Source organism: Acinonyx jubatus, chromosome C1 (assembly GCF_027475565.1).
Source record: "Acinonyx jubatus isolate Ajub_Pintada_27869175 chromosome C1, VMU_Ajub_asm_v1.0, whole genome shotgun sequence".
Taxonomy (NCBI): domain Eukaryota; kingdom Metazoa; phylum Chordata; class Mammalia; order Carnivora; family Felidae; genus Acinonyx; species Acinonyx jubatus.
The window spans coordinates 79929258-79944597 of record NC_069381.1 but is presented as its reverse complement, the minus strand read 5'-3'; the positions used below and the strand labels follow the sequence as shown (position 1 = coordinate 79944597).

The 15340-nt window shown below is 41.9% G+C and overlaps 1 long non-coding RNA gene across 4 annotated transcripts in view; it reads right to left on the bottom strand.

Annotated features, from left to right (window-relative positions):
- Positions 1 to 15340, bottom strand: part of LOC113599245 (uncharacterized) — a 122490-nt gene that overhangs the window by 55162 nt on the left and 51988 nt on the right. Inside the window, exons 1-3 of one of the 4 annotated variants that reach the window (XR_008295065.1) lie at positions 9263 to 10452; positions 7812 to 7920; positions 4552 to 4641 (exon numbers count right to left, since the gene is read on the bottom strand). This is a non-coding gene — a long non-coding RNA (uncharacterized LOC113599245). The other 3 variants (XR_008295064.1, XR_008295063.1, XR_003419997.2) reach the window with 3 other exon arrangements.

The window sequence follows — 15340 nt, the reverse complement described above, 5'->3', positions numbered from 1 at the left end:
CTTAATTTCTCTTTTTGATAGTTTGTTATTAGTGTATGGAAATGCAACTGATTTTTATATACTGATTTTGTATCCTTCAACTGTACTGCATTTGTTTATTCTTATACTTTTTTGGGTGGAGTCCTTCAGGTTTTCTATATTTAATATTGTGCCATCTGCAAATAGAGCCAACTTTACTTCTTCCTTTCCAACTTGGATTCTCTATTTCTTGTCTAATAGCTCTGGTTAGCATTTTCAATTCTATGTTAAATAAAAGTGGCAAGAGTTGACATCTTTATCTTGTTCCTGATCTTAGAAGAAAAGCTTTCAATTTTTCACCACTGAGTATGACGTTAGCTGTGGGCTTGTCATATATGGCCTTTATTATGTTGAAGTATGATCTCTTTAAACCCACTCTGTTGAGAGGTTTTATCAAGATGAGAATTTTTATCATGAAAGGGTGTTGAATTTTGTCCAATGCTTTTTCTTCATGTATTGAGATGATCATATGATTTTTGTGCCTCATTTTACTAATGTTTATTAGAGCAACTGATTTGTGGATATTGGACCATCTTTCCAGCCCTGGAATAAATTCCACGTATCATAATGCGTGATGCTTTTAATGTATTGTTGAGTTCAGTTTGCTAATATTTTGTTGAGGATTCTGCATCCACGTTCATCAGGGATATTTCCCTGGTTTTTTGTTTTGTTTGGTTTTGTTTTTTTTGTCTTTTGTTTTTCATTTTTTGTTTGTTTTTTTGTTCGTTTTGTTTTGTTTTTATAGTGCCCTTGTCTGGTTTTGATATTAAGGTAGTGCTGGCCTTATAAATTGAGTTTGGGAGTGTTCCCTCCTCTCTATTTTTCAAGAGTTTGAGAAGTATTGCAATTAATTCTTTAAATGTTTTATAAGATTAACCAGTGAAGCCATCTGGTCCCGGACTTTGTCGCAACAGTTTGGATTATCATTTAATCTCCTTCCAAGTAGTTGGTTTGTTCAGATTTTGTATTTATTCGTAATTCAGTCTTGGTAGGTTGTGTTTCTAGGAATCTATCCATTTATTACAGGCTGCCCAGTTTGTTGGTGTATAACTACTCGTGGTAGTCTCTCACAATCCTTTGTATTTCTGTTGTACCGGATGCCATGTCATCTCTCATTTCTGATTTTATTTTAGTTATTTCATCAGTTATTTCTAGAAGTTGCTAGTTATTCTATAAAACACATTTGCCCTATAGCTTCCCTGTCTAGGAACCACTTGGGCAGCAGTCTTGGTAATTTATTCAAGAGTACAAGCCTGTTTGCCAGATCATTTCACGTGAAAGTCCCTGAACAAGAAATTTAAATGTATCATCACAATGACAGAGAACTTTTCAGAAATGCCCTCAGGTACATGCACAGCTATATGGACAGAGATGTTATGTGAGATTCGGTCAAGCATTACATGCAAATATGCTTCAACAAGTGAGGCCCACTGCATTAAATGTAAGAATTTGTTAATTAAAATAACCTGGAAATTTATTGATAGAAATAGAACAAGAACCATTTCTCAAGTAACATTCAACTTATAGTTAGCAAATCAATATGCTATAGCACAGCATGATTTAGAACAATTAAATTTACAGTACTCTGCTAAACACAAATGAAAGGTTCTCATTACTCATCCCTGTTTGCCCTAGGCCCCAGGGCAAACATCTCTGCTAATAACTGGGCACTGACTCAGAAAAAGAGAAAGGAAACAGGAGCCTTCAGGCTGTACTAAAACATAGCTGAGACTGTTCCAAGGACAAGCAATCAAGCCCCAGGTCCACCAACAGCTTCACATAAATGTTAGAGAACCATCCTGACTCCTTAGGTTACTATTTTACATCTCTTTTCTCTAGGTCTATTCTTGATATATCTGCTGCTTTCTTTTACCCACAGACTATTCCAGAGTATCTTTGGTATCCAAAGATTTGGTGACCAAAGGGGATTTAAAGATTCATAGACATCTAAGTGATTCATCTGAATATATTTAATTGAAGTAAATCAATTAAAAATGGTATCACTTTCACAAAAACAAACCTACCATCTACATAATCCATGGCATTTGTTGTGTGCTTGCTGCATTGATTTAAAAATAACAGCACTGATAACAATGAAACAGTATCAATTTGCAGATTACTGTGCAAGTTAAGTACCTGGCTTTTGGTTTTATCTATCTTGAGATAAATAACATAATTGTTCAGTTTGTCAGTTTACCCCATTGTGAAAGACATTATTTTGTTTATCTTCTATGCCCCTCATAGAAAAGGCCATTTTTTGACCAAAATCTTTAACTATGGAGGAAAATAACACATTTATCAAAGGGTATTGACCCATCCATGGCATACACAGCTGTGAATGCTAAAAGAACCAGGCTGTGAGAACAGTCTGTGATATCCATATGTGACATCTGTTTCTCGTACTGATTGCCAAGGTCGATTCCCTTATTCTGGCCAACTAGGTAGGTGCTCCTTTCCTCTCATACAATTCCTGGAGCTAGAAGTTAGAACGAGGAAGACTTTCCCAAAAGAGCAGGAGTGCCTCTCTGATAAATATTTGAGAGTAGCTGCATTTTCCTTCTCTAGGAGAAGAAAATCAATACTATATAACCACTGTGTGTCACAAATACATACTGATATCTCACACTAAAACAAATTAAAATAAAAAGTATAAAGGGGTCAAAGAGCTTTCTTCCATTTTTACTAAAAAATAAATTTAGAATCACTCTAAATCACTCCATTCAACACTCTTATCCTTTCCATCATCCAACTTATTCTTCATCTTCTCTCAAAATGGAAAAATTTGTCAAAAAAGAAAAATTAATTACAAAAGTCTCACTCCAAAGCATCCTTCTTGTTCTCATGGACTGATTTTCCAGGCTGATTGACCCAGTGTCTAGGACACCAAGGCAGAGACTCAACAAACACTATTTGGTAAATTAGCTGACTCCCCATCCCTCCACAAGAAGCAGTGACGAGGCAGGACAGCGCTGGTTAAATGAGAGAAGGGAAGAGTATTTGCTAAATGGAGATCCAAACAATGACACTAGCAAAAGTCCCAGCACTACACAGTAATGAAAGCTATTTCTAGATCTGAGAGAAGAGTCAACTGGCCAAGTCAAGAGTGTTAAGTACAATAACAATAGCAACCCTTATTCATTGAATATTTAACTCTGTGCCACTTATATATACTATGTCACTTAGTACGTTGGCAGGTACTAATACTGCTATTATTCTCACTTTGCCAGTAAGAAAATTGTATTAGTTATCTACTAGCGCATAACAAATTATTCCCAAAACATAGCAAACTTAAAAACAGCAAATGTATTATTTCATACAGTTTTTGAGGGTCATAAATCTAGTTGGAAGCTGGCTATCACCAAATTGATGCACAAAGTGTAAAGGCTGTACTAGAGAGATCAAGATTTACACCCAGAGGTCGTTACTCTATTTGGAGCCCTAAGTCCTTAGAACCACTAAGCTATTATGGAGCCAATCTGGAGGACAACATGCAGACTTAGCAGACCCCTTTCTTATTTGAAAGCCACCCCATATTGGCTCCAACCTGAGAGTTTCCGCTCCATTTGACTCCAGCATGGCTAACGTCTTATCAGCACCCGGCATACTTTAGTGCAGGACCCTCAGCCTGTTCGCTTATTCTTCCTTCCCCGCCCCCCCCCCCCCACCACAGTGAGATATTAGAAGTTCTGTCCAAAACAAAGTCTTCGTCCAAAAACAAAGACTTGGGATCGGGCATAGGACACAACTCAGAGGTTTTAGTAATTTGACAGGTTTAAATTGTAAAACAGAATGCGGTTTTAAGTTCTCTTGCAATTCCCCTCCTCGAAAATAAATTCACATGCTCACTTCAGCTAAACACACAGGGAAGAAATAAGTTTCCAGTGACTTTTTAAAAGATTGCTAGCCATATTTCTTTAACAGACATTCATTTCCTGGATTAGACACTAAGGAACTTACGTTATCACTCTATTTTATTTATTCTGTGCATCTGTGGATTATAGAGTAGATCATGTTACGTATCATGCTTTGAAAGGACCCTTCAGAGAAAGAACTAAATGAATTTTCCCATCTATTCTTAATATTCCCCCTACTGAATGCAGACAGCAACAGGAAAATTCAAAGCTATTATTTTTAATGTCAAATGCCTTACTAGTCCAATAAAAGGGGGAAAGATATTAAACTTTTTATACAACAAGAACCAGATAGCACATATCTTCAAGAAACACATCTTAATCAAATTGAACATAGGAAATTAAAAAGAGGGTGGGTGACTGACGGTATCCATCCTCATTTAATTAAAAAAAAAAAAAAGAGCACTGGCAATTCTTGTGAACAAGAGAGGCTGTATTCTTTGCCTGTGTTCCTTTCAGAGGAATAGTGTGGATTAATGTGGGTTCAGAAGGTTCTGAAAAACCTGAGAAATTGCTGTACTCATTGTCCTCAGATGAAAAAGAAATATCCCTTGTTTTAGACAAGCCCGTGTTATGTTAGGAAGCAATATCAGTGAGTGGGAGATATGGACTCCAGACTCACCTCTGTAGCCTTGACCAAGGGGATTGAAATGCCTTTCTGCTGACCTTACAGAGTGGCCGTCAACTTCAGATGAGATACCTCATTTAAGGCCTGTTGAGAAACAAAAGCCCTATGTAAGTATAAGGTGGAAAAAGGAGTGGTGTGCTTGTTAAAGTTATCTATGTAAAATACTCCAAAATCGGGCTTAAAACTAATTGAGTCACCTATCATACCAGGAGAAAAATGATAATAGCAATGTATGGAGTACTCACTATCAACAAGGCACTGTGCGTTAGTATATTTATTCCTCCCAACAAACCCGAAAACTACATTCTGTTCCGCTCCACAGATGAGCCAACAGGTTCCAAAAGTTAAGCAACTTCCCCCAAGATCATGCAGCTCTGGATCATGCAGCAGGGCCAGGATCTGAGTCTGAATGCATGGTGTTAGCTTGCAGGCCCTCTGTTCTCTGGAGCTAAGAATTACCCTGCTCATCTTCAGGACTTGGAGGACAAAAGGAGCCTCACTGTGTGAGCACACACACAGACACACACCACACCCTCACATACATGCAGAGATTTCACATTACGTTCTGCAAGTCAGAAACACTCCTCAACATGAACTGTGGTTTAAATACATTATTATAAAGCTGAGCCAGGTTTGGAAATATACAGAGACATACATCCAGCTCTCACTTCACACCGGAGCATCAGCAGAGAAGAATTAAAATAAAAATGTTACTGGTTTGACATATGTCTTAGCTTATTTGGGCTGCTATAACAAAAATATCATAAACTAGGGGCTTATAAACAACAGACATTTATTTCTTTTTTTTTTTTTAATTTCTTTTAATTTTTTTTTAAATTTATTTTTGAGACAGAGAGAGACAGAGCATGAGTAGGGAAGGGGCAGAGAGAGAGGGAGACACAGAATCGGAAGCAGGCTCCAGGCTGTGAGCTGTCAGCACAGAGCCTGACACAGGGTTCGAACTCACAGACTGTGAGATCATGACCTGAGCTGAAGTCGGACACTTAACCGACTGAGCCACCCAGGCGCCCCTTAAATTTTTTTTACTGTTTATTTATTTTTGAAAGAAAAAGAGAGAGTGCGAGTGGGGGACAGGTAGAGACAGGGGAAGACACAGATTCTGAAGCAGGCTCCAGGCTCTGAGCTGTCAGCACAGAGCCCAATGCAAGGCTCAAACTCACAAACTGGGAGATCATGACCTGAGCTCAAGTTGGACGCTTAAGACTGAGCCACCCAGGCACCCCGAGATTTATATCTCACATGTCTGGAGGCCAGAAAGTCAAGACACCAGCAGATTCAATATCTGGTGGGAAGCCACTTCCTGGTTCATAGATTGCCATCTTCTCGCTGTGACCTCACATGGCTTAAGGGTGAAGAAGTTCTGCAAACTCTTAAAAGGATGGGTCTTGCCTAGAGATCAGCTTCAGCCTGGTCCCACCGGGAGTTCTGGCCCACTCACCGCACCACAGAGTTTGGGGGCCCTCTGGGACAAGGGGTTGACCAGTCACCCTGGTTTGCCTTGGACTGCAGGGTTTCCAGGCACATGAGACAGTCAGCATTAAAACTACGACAGTCCTGGGCAAACCAGGATTTTAGTCGCTTGTGAGACACTCGGTATTGGCCCCAACCTGGAGATAAGGGAGAGACATCCAGGTGAGGCAGACACATCCCTTCTCCTGAGGAGGGAACATTGTAAGCATTAGAGGCCCATTCTGAAAAGTGGGGGATGGGCTCATCAGCCTCAAGGGGGACCTCGACAGGGCACCTCAGCAGTCGCCTAGACCCCTCAACCGGCACGGTCTCTTTCAATTCCACATCCTGGCTGTTATATGTGTATATTTGTCCACTATGTTTACAGATCAAAAGCCACAGCCAAGCTCTTCATTAAAACTAAAAGATTAAATTATCATCAGCAATTCAACCCTTGATTTGTTTTCTCCTTCCCTTTTGTAGAAGACAAAAAGAAGTGACAGACTACAAAGAGTGAAAGTTAAATCGGATGTTTTGCAATATTTCCGAGTTTCTAGGTAACCTAAACTCTCTAGACAAAAATCTCAAACAGCATTTGTCAGCCCCACAAGCTAGTGGGAGATGCAGGCTGTGGGGTCGGTGCAAATGCACTCCTCCTTGGTTGCTTCATCTCTCCGAGCCGCAGTTTCTTTTTCTGAAAACGAGGCACAAATCCTAGCCTCACAGAAGAGTTCAGAGGATTCAACACAAAGTAAAATAAATGTGCCACGAGCAGTGGCTTTTACTGATCAATGCTGAACAGAATCTGAAAGCTTGATTTCTAAATCAGTGTTGAAAGTGCGATGAGAGACTTTCACTAATTAAAATCTAGGTGGTGGCCAAAACAGAGTTCTCCATCTGCAGAAAATGCAGAGCTTCACATTCATCCTGGAGTGCTCTTGAATGGCCACTCAAAAAGATTTATATCTTGGACTTTTATCAAGTGATTCTAAAATATTAACTACAGTTATTACTTTAGAGAAAGTCAAAGGCCATTGAAAAATGTTTAAACCTAAAGTGAACACTGACTCATGTGAGTTTATTATCAGCATGTGTTTGTATGTGTGGTGGCGGGTGTGTTTCAATGAAGCCACGGTAGCAGGTTTACTGGGGAGCAGGAACGAGGGAGCTAACGTGATTCCAGCTGCATTTCAACCAGGCTCTTTACACTGGGAGCACGGTTCAGTAACTGCACTTACACGTAAATGGGTTTATCCTTGTAATTCAAGTAATTGCTTTAGTATTTTCAGTACCAACCGTGTATGAAAGCTCTATATAAAAGCTGGAGAAAATTCCCAGGGGAAGGAAAGTATCTATAGATCGGCCTATGAAACTGTATACCATTCCCACTTTCCTTCACCTCGTAAGGGAAAATAACAGATATGCTAAATAATACCCATTTCATGGTTTGTCAGAATAAAATGAGATCGTTATGTCAAAACCTTTGGTAAACTGTAGAGGCTCTTATCAATGAAGGTGTGACTATCCTAAGTATTATGAAATTCAGAGTACTATTACACACACACACACACACACACATGCTCGCAAGTGCACACACACACACACGAGTTATAGACAAATGTGCAAACCGTAGGAGTAGGAGGGGGAGGCTGGTTCTTCTCAGCTTTTTGACAGGAAGGCAAATCTCCTCCCCTAAAATAAAGCAGTTTGAGATGAAACTGCAAAGATTTGGCAAACGTAAATACCCACTGGTTAACTAGAAGCGAATTATAAACAATACCTACTCAGGGTTATAAGCATTAATGGGGTTAAGTAGAATTTCACACTTGAGGAATTTCATATGCTCAATCTTGACCCAGCTTCAGAAAATATGTGGCTTTACTGTAAAATGCCCTAGAGACTCAAGAGGCATGCTGTTAGTTTGTGGGCAAGAAGCAGCAGAATTTAAATCAGGATGGAAAATTAAACACATGGCACTCTCCCCTGGCCTTCTGTTTCTCTCTAGGTGGGAAAGAATCTTACATGACTTCTCCTTCCCTCTAACCCTCATGTCTAACAAGTCTCCAGCCTGAGTCAACCTCAGAGTGTTTTTTTCTGACCACTCCTTCCTCTTTACCCCACACCACTGCCTCAGTGACTCAACACCTGGACATTCTGCTGCCCCCCTTCTTGCCAGACTCAGGTCCTGGAGAATTCCCCAGCCACAGTCTTTCCCAAATGAACTCATCTTTCTGTCTGCCACCAGATCAATTCTCCTAAAAGAGAAGTTCCAGAGGCCCACGAAAGGCTCCAAGAAAATCAGAAGTTCAATGGTCAAGCCAGTTTGGGAAACACCACTTATATCTCCTTCTTGGAGCATCACTTTTGCACATTAAAGGTTCTGATAAGTCCTGCAGTAAGGATACCAGCTTTACTTTATTTAACCCAGATTCTTCCAACTAAGTAATATAACCAACAACCCCTATGAAATAAGCACCATTATGAGGTTTCTATTTTACAGATGATGGGACCAAGACCATACAAGGTTAGATAACTCACAAAATGTCACACAGTACTGAATGCCAGTGCTAAAGTTCAGACCAGACTGACTCCCAAGCTACACACTTCTGGTATCCTAGAGCACTACAAGTTGAGAAACAATCTCTTGGACGTTTCTGCCATCCCAGGCTTCTGATCAAAGATTTCCACCAAGTCTCCCTACATACAATTTATATTCTTTAACTTAGAGAGCCTTGCTACTCAAAGTGAGGCCCCAGGACCAGCAGCTCATCAGATGCAGCATTATAATACCCCGGCCCCAAACAACACCAGCTCTACTGAGTCAGAATCCACATTTAACTCAGAATCCCACTTGCAGAGCACCGCCCTGAAAAGATTCAAGTCAATGATGTAACCTGCGCTTACTATTCTTCCACTGGTAATTTCGCCTTCCACAAACCACGTTCCCTGGACTCATCAGCCAGGCGATACAATTGGGTGGTATCAGTCAGCAAACAGTATCCCTCTGACTTGGCCCCCGCCCACTCTTACTTACTCCTCAAAGTCCCCCCAGATAGTTCTGGGACTTCCCTGCAGGCGTCTCACGTGTGTCTTAAAGTCTGCCATCCACTCTTTCCCTCCTTTCTCATTCCGTCGCCATCTTTATTCTCTGCCAACCCCAAGCTCTCAAGCATGCCACCGTCAGCTGCCGGCGACGGTGCCTGTCCTGATGCGTCTGATGCTGGGCCAAGCTTACCGATGCAGGTGTGCAGGATATGGAGGGACTGCCCTGCAGAAGCCAGCATGAGACCCTCAGCTTCTTGTGGACACAGACTGTGAACGTTTCTTCCACACAGCCCAGCGTGGAGCACAGAGCCTTCACACTCAAGACAGAGGAAGAGGCAGGGCAGAGTGGGAAATCCAGCGATTAGGACAGAAGGATTATTCGTTTTACAAAATGATTCCTTACAAGGATACCTCAGAAACATATATTTCTAAAAGATTTGATTGACAAGAGTGTTTTGCACACTACTTTGCAGAGAAAGGCCATGACTGTGGCCTGATGTGAGATACAGGCATACGCTCTTTTGGAGGCAAGACGTGTCCCTGTGGGGAGGACATAGACAAAGGGGAGGAAGGAAATCTAAGGGCCTGACTCAAAGACGCATGTGTGACCCCTGGAAGATTCATAACTTAAATGACCCAAATTAAGGAGCTAAGTAACAGATGCCTCCAGGCTGAAGAAGGGGACATAGAGGGAAAAGGCTGGTAGAGGAGAAAGGAAGTGACAGAGGAGCTGATGCCAAGGAAGCTGACCAGTGATGACTTGAAACCCCAGATGAAGAGGCCGTGATGGCATCTGTCCCCTCTCCGTGAAAGCAAGGAAGGTGGCCAGGACAGAGAGTTGTCTGAAGACCTGCAAGGCACCCCACTCCTTACTTCCACAAAGAGGAAGGCAGGTAAAACCTAAGACGATGAAAGGGATGTTCGCTGTGCTCATTCCGGTCCAAAGACAGGACGCTGGACAAAGGCTGGAGTCGTCCTGGGTGGCCACTTGGCCTCACCCACCCACCTGAGCAATCACAGGGCCCAGCCGGATTTTGAATACAGTCACCCACTTTTTATCCACCTCCACCACTGCCCGTCTCGGCCAGTTACCTCTCACCCTCTGCAGTTAAAGAGCCTCCTGTCTGGTACCCTAAATCTTCTCCTGCCCGTCCCCTAATTCATTCTCCACACGGAAGCAGGTCCAGCCCTGAAGAGCAGCACGCTGGTGCCGTCACTGTTGCATGAGACTCCCCAGCGCTCCTGAGATCCTCTAGGCCTGCACAGCACTGGGGCAGAGAGCCGCCGTGATGGGGGGCATCCGACCACCCGGTCCAAACAGCCACTCCTCTCCCGCTCGCTGTCTTCATGCCATTGCCATTCCTTGGACGAGCCAAGCTTTCCCCCACCTCAGAGACTGAGTACGCCAGCCATCCTTTATCCCTGGACCGCTCTTCCTTGCACACAACCTGTCAGGCCACCCGGCCCAGCCCCTCACCCGGGTTCCCCTAAGGCCCGGATTAAATGTCACTTCCTTTGTGACATCATAAATCTCTCAGGACTCCCCAAGACCAGAGAGGAGGCCCCTGCTCTGCTGTCTTATATTCCCCCCAGCACCCCAAACTTTCCTGATAACATGTATCATAATTCCATTCAACTAATTACTTATGCACTTAAAATAATTAATTTCTGCAAATGCCAGGGTGGCAGAAACCGTATTTATCTTATTTATGACTGCATCAGCAGTGCATAGTACATATGCTTGGCATTTAGTAGGTACTTAACAAATGTCTGTGGAAAGAAGGAATGGAAGGAGGGAGGGGACAGAGGATGGGAAGAAGACAGAGCTATTTTCTAGGCATTTTAGACTATCAGGAATTTGTTGTTTTTCTCATCAAACTCCTCCAAACAGTATTGTCAAACAACTAAAACGGTTAACTAACTTCGTTTGGCATCATCTGTCCATGGAAAATGATAAAAGCAGGCAAGACTTTACCGAAGTCAAGATCAGCAGGTATCTCCAGTTCTACAAGGAAAAATATTGTTCATCTAATTCTTGACTGCCGTCTAAGTTTTAATTAGGGAGAAAAGCAATGCTGGGCAGTGATGGCCAAAACTGAAGTCTTAACACCAATTTATCCAAACAAAACACGACATGGATCACATCTCCATCTGTTCCCATAAATCACCAAAAATATATTCAGAGAACATGTTACAAGTGTGTGCATATACACGCACTAGCACATTTGCCAAGATAAAACAATATTACTATGTCTGTTTAAAACATTTTGCTTTTTTCTTTGCAATGTGAATTCAGTGTTCCAGTGGAAAATATTTTTAAGCAGAAAAGAGACACCTCATCTTTGTCTGACTTACATTTCAACTCAGCTCTGCTACACTTCCAGAGGCCTTGTCTGAACAACTTGATGGATGGCACCAGGGACGGGAGGAGGGACACAGAACAACAAATAACTCCCACGCCTTGTTTTACCCTCCTTCCTCCAGTCCCCTTAAGAACTGTAATTAGAGGTTTAACCCATGACCCATACTGATTCCCACCTATCTTCCCTCTCTGCCCTGTGGTGAGGTGTAAATGAACAGAGAAATATCAAAAAGCAACATCAGCAGTAGAGAGAAGAGGTTGGTTAAAGAGAAAGAAGAGAGAGGAGATATTCCGTTCACCAGAAACAGAAATCTCAATGAACCAGCTGTTCAAAATTTGCCAAACTGACATGTACCCTCCTTTCACTGAGGATACATCTTGCTGAATGTTCTCTTTCCGGATTTCTTGCCTAAGCTCAATACCATAAATGTATCTTAAAGTCTTTCAGGAGCATTTACTGGTTAACTAAAGACAGGTAGGGCGCCTGGGTGGCTCAGCTGATTAAGTGTCCGACTTCGGGTCAGGTCATGATCTCATGGTTCGTGGGTTCCAGCCCCGCATCGGGCTCTGTGCTGACAGCTCAGAGCCTGGAGCCTGCTTCGGATTCTGTGTCTCCCTCTCTCTCTCTCTGCCCCTGTCCTGCTCACGCTCTGTCTCTCTCTCTCTCTCTCTCAAAAATAAACGTTAAAAAAATATTTTTTTTAATTAAAAAAGACAGGTAAAGCCACTTTTCTGCTATGGTTTAAAGATGCTAACTCATGGATATTCACTGCTAAAGTTCTGATGTGCTCACTGTTAGAAAATGTTATTTGGATTGTCTCCCTTTCCCTGTCTAGGGTTCTACTAGTCTCAAACTTACAATAGGATCTTGAGCAGGCTAATTATCAGTTCTTCAATTTCTTCACCTGTGAAATGGGATAATTCAGTACAACCACACTATTTCAAATGGAACTGTGTGAATATTTTCCCAAACATACGGTTTTAATATAGTTCAAAATGCAGTCTTGTAACTACATTAACAAAAATTGGCAAGTACTGGCCCTTTAAGGACTAACTTTAAAGAGCTAAGCATAATTGTCAATAGTCATTGTATAGCGATTATTCAAATGTTAACAGGTGGTTCACACCTGAAAGCAATTTCTTATGTTAAATAAGTTAAACAGTCCCTTGGACTTCCGTGTAGGTGATGGCTTTGCTCTTCTAACAAATAATGTTCTACCAACTGGGCTACCAACATTAGCCTAATCTGAATGCACACACCTATACGGTTTTCTTGCACTTTTCCATTCTTATCCATTCTGCCACAGTGATGTCCAGTATTCATCATCTGTAGGGTTGACTGCAGGAATGACGAGAAGGGGTGGGGGGGGGGATACCATCTGCCGCCAGGGGTTTCACTTTGCTCCCATCCCCCGACACAATCTGAGCTCCCCACCCTTCTTCAGCAGGCACATATATTTGCTTCATTATACAGAAACTCTCTTCAGGGGAATTTTTCATCACTAAATTAATAAAACGGGGACTCCGTTGGAATCAAGAAACAGAAGCTCCTCTACCTGGTCACAGGTTAGTGCTGAAAATCTTATTCCTAAATCCACGTATTCATAAACACAGAGGAACACTCTGCTTCCCATCTTTGTAGTGCCTATGTGTGACCGGTAAAATCACCTGGCTGGCAAAGCTGGCCATCTTTCCTTCTGAGATAAATTGTGTTTTCACTTCTCCGAAAGGTCCTAACATTCTCTACAAGTTTATAAGTAGAGGAGTTTCTGAACCCAGAGTCCTATTTTATCAAATTTCCTTGCTTCCAATATTTTGACAGGTGGAATTTTCCATTATTTCCACATGTGTGTTCTAACAAGTAGTCTCTCCTAAGGGCTCCTCAATCTCTGTTGCATTTGATGTTTTGCCTCTGCTGTTTCTACATCCTCTGCTTTAGACTGATCATTACCTCCGGGCCCACAAAGTGCTAGAAAACAGCATCTGTAGAACCAAAGAGGAACATGTCCTGAGGAATGGCTTATAAATTTAAAAGCAAGATGGGCTGACTCTGTGTTCAGAAGGGCCTCTTCCTGGTTTTGTTGTTGTTGTTGTTGTTGTTGTTTTCCATAGAACTTTGGATAAGGTTGTAACAGACGAATAACCCACAGATAGTCTGCATTCATTTTAGAATTGAATTGAGCATTTTACTAAGAAATAACATCCGTCCTTTAGATATAATGATACTTCCAATAGTCCAATGACTATTATTCATGAGTGCTTACTATTTGCCAGGCACTGAGCCGAGTGCTTTTCTGACACATATTTAATCCTCAAATCCACCATAAGAGAGTTATTATTTCCATTTTCAGGTAAAAAATTGAGACTTAAAAAATGAAGTAACTTGCCACAGTGACAGGTGTGATAGAACTAGATCTAAATCCATCATCGCATTTGCACCTAATGGACATACTATACTGTGTCCCAGAGGTTTGTTTGGAAAGGTTTTTGTTAATCATTAACAATGTATTCACCCTCTACTGTGTGCTACTGCATTAGTCTATCCACAGCTCTTGCTGTCCTTTTCCTCTCTAGTCTGTTATCTGTCCATACATCAGAATAGCGTCTCCCAAGGAGTAATTCTGAAACCATTTGCATCAGAATCATCTGGATGCCTGTTCAGACTGCAGCTCCCAGACTCACCCCAGAGATACTGAATGAGAACCACCTGCACTTTTAATAAACACCCCAGTTGATTCTCCTGCACGCTAAAATTTGAGAACCACTTCTATCAGTACATCATCTGTTCATAATCTTCAAATGGTTTTCCCAAAATGATACAATGCTCGTGGCAGGCTGAGTAGTGACCTCACAAAGATGTCTGCATCCCAATCTCTGAAACCTGTGAATATGTAACTTCACAAGGCAAAAGGGACTTTACAGATGTGATTAAGTTAAGGATCTTGAGATGGGAAGATTATTATCCTGAATTACCCAGTTGGGCCCAAGGTAATCACAAGGGTTATTAGAAGAGGGAAGCAGGAGGGTCAGAGTCAGAGAAGGTAACTTGACAACAGAACCAGGCATTGGAATGATGGGGGTGGAGGGTAGCACACCAGCCCAGGGATGCAGGCAGCCTCTAGAAGCTGGAAAAGGCAAGGAGACAGATTCTTCCCTCGAGCCTCCAGAAGGAATGAGGTGGTCTGCCAGCAGAGTTTAGAGTTCTTACCCCCAGGCTGTAAGAGAATATATTTAGTGCTTTAAGCCACTAAATTCATGGAGATTTGTTAGAGCAACAACAGGGGACAATACATTGTTTAAAGCCCTCCACAGGTCCTCAGTGGGCCACCTCCTTCTCACTCCATGCCTCTTCTCTCTCATCTCTCCACACTGAACTTGAAGCTCCGGTCATGCTAAACCACATCCAATTCCAAAAATGCCAAGCTCCTTAATACTGTACTTGAACATTTGCTTCCCCCAAACATGTCAGCTGGAGGAACACCAGTTTATCCTGGAAAGAAATCCAAATGTCACTCCTTAATACCTAGAGATGGAACCAATTCTCTCCTCTGTAATGGAACTTGGATATATATATACACTGTTGTTCTCATCACGTTCTGCTATAAATATGTGAAGCCCACAGCTACAACCCATTCATCTTTATACCCCAGGGCCCATTCACAGTGCCTGGTCCAGAGTAAATGCCCAATAAAAGTTAGTTGAATTGAACTAAACCCTGAGTAGTTGGCTGGAAAGCTGTAGATGTATTCCCAAATGCCACCTTTAAAGAAAAGCATTTAAGATAGTCCTATTTTATAACTTCCAGCAGATCCTATATCACTGCTGTTTTCCCATGTATCCTCAGTGATAACAAATTCCCACCCATCCTTTTGAAAGGTTTGGATTTAAGAGGTAAAAAAAAAACAA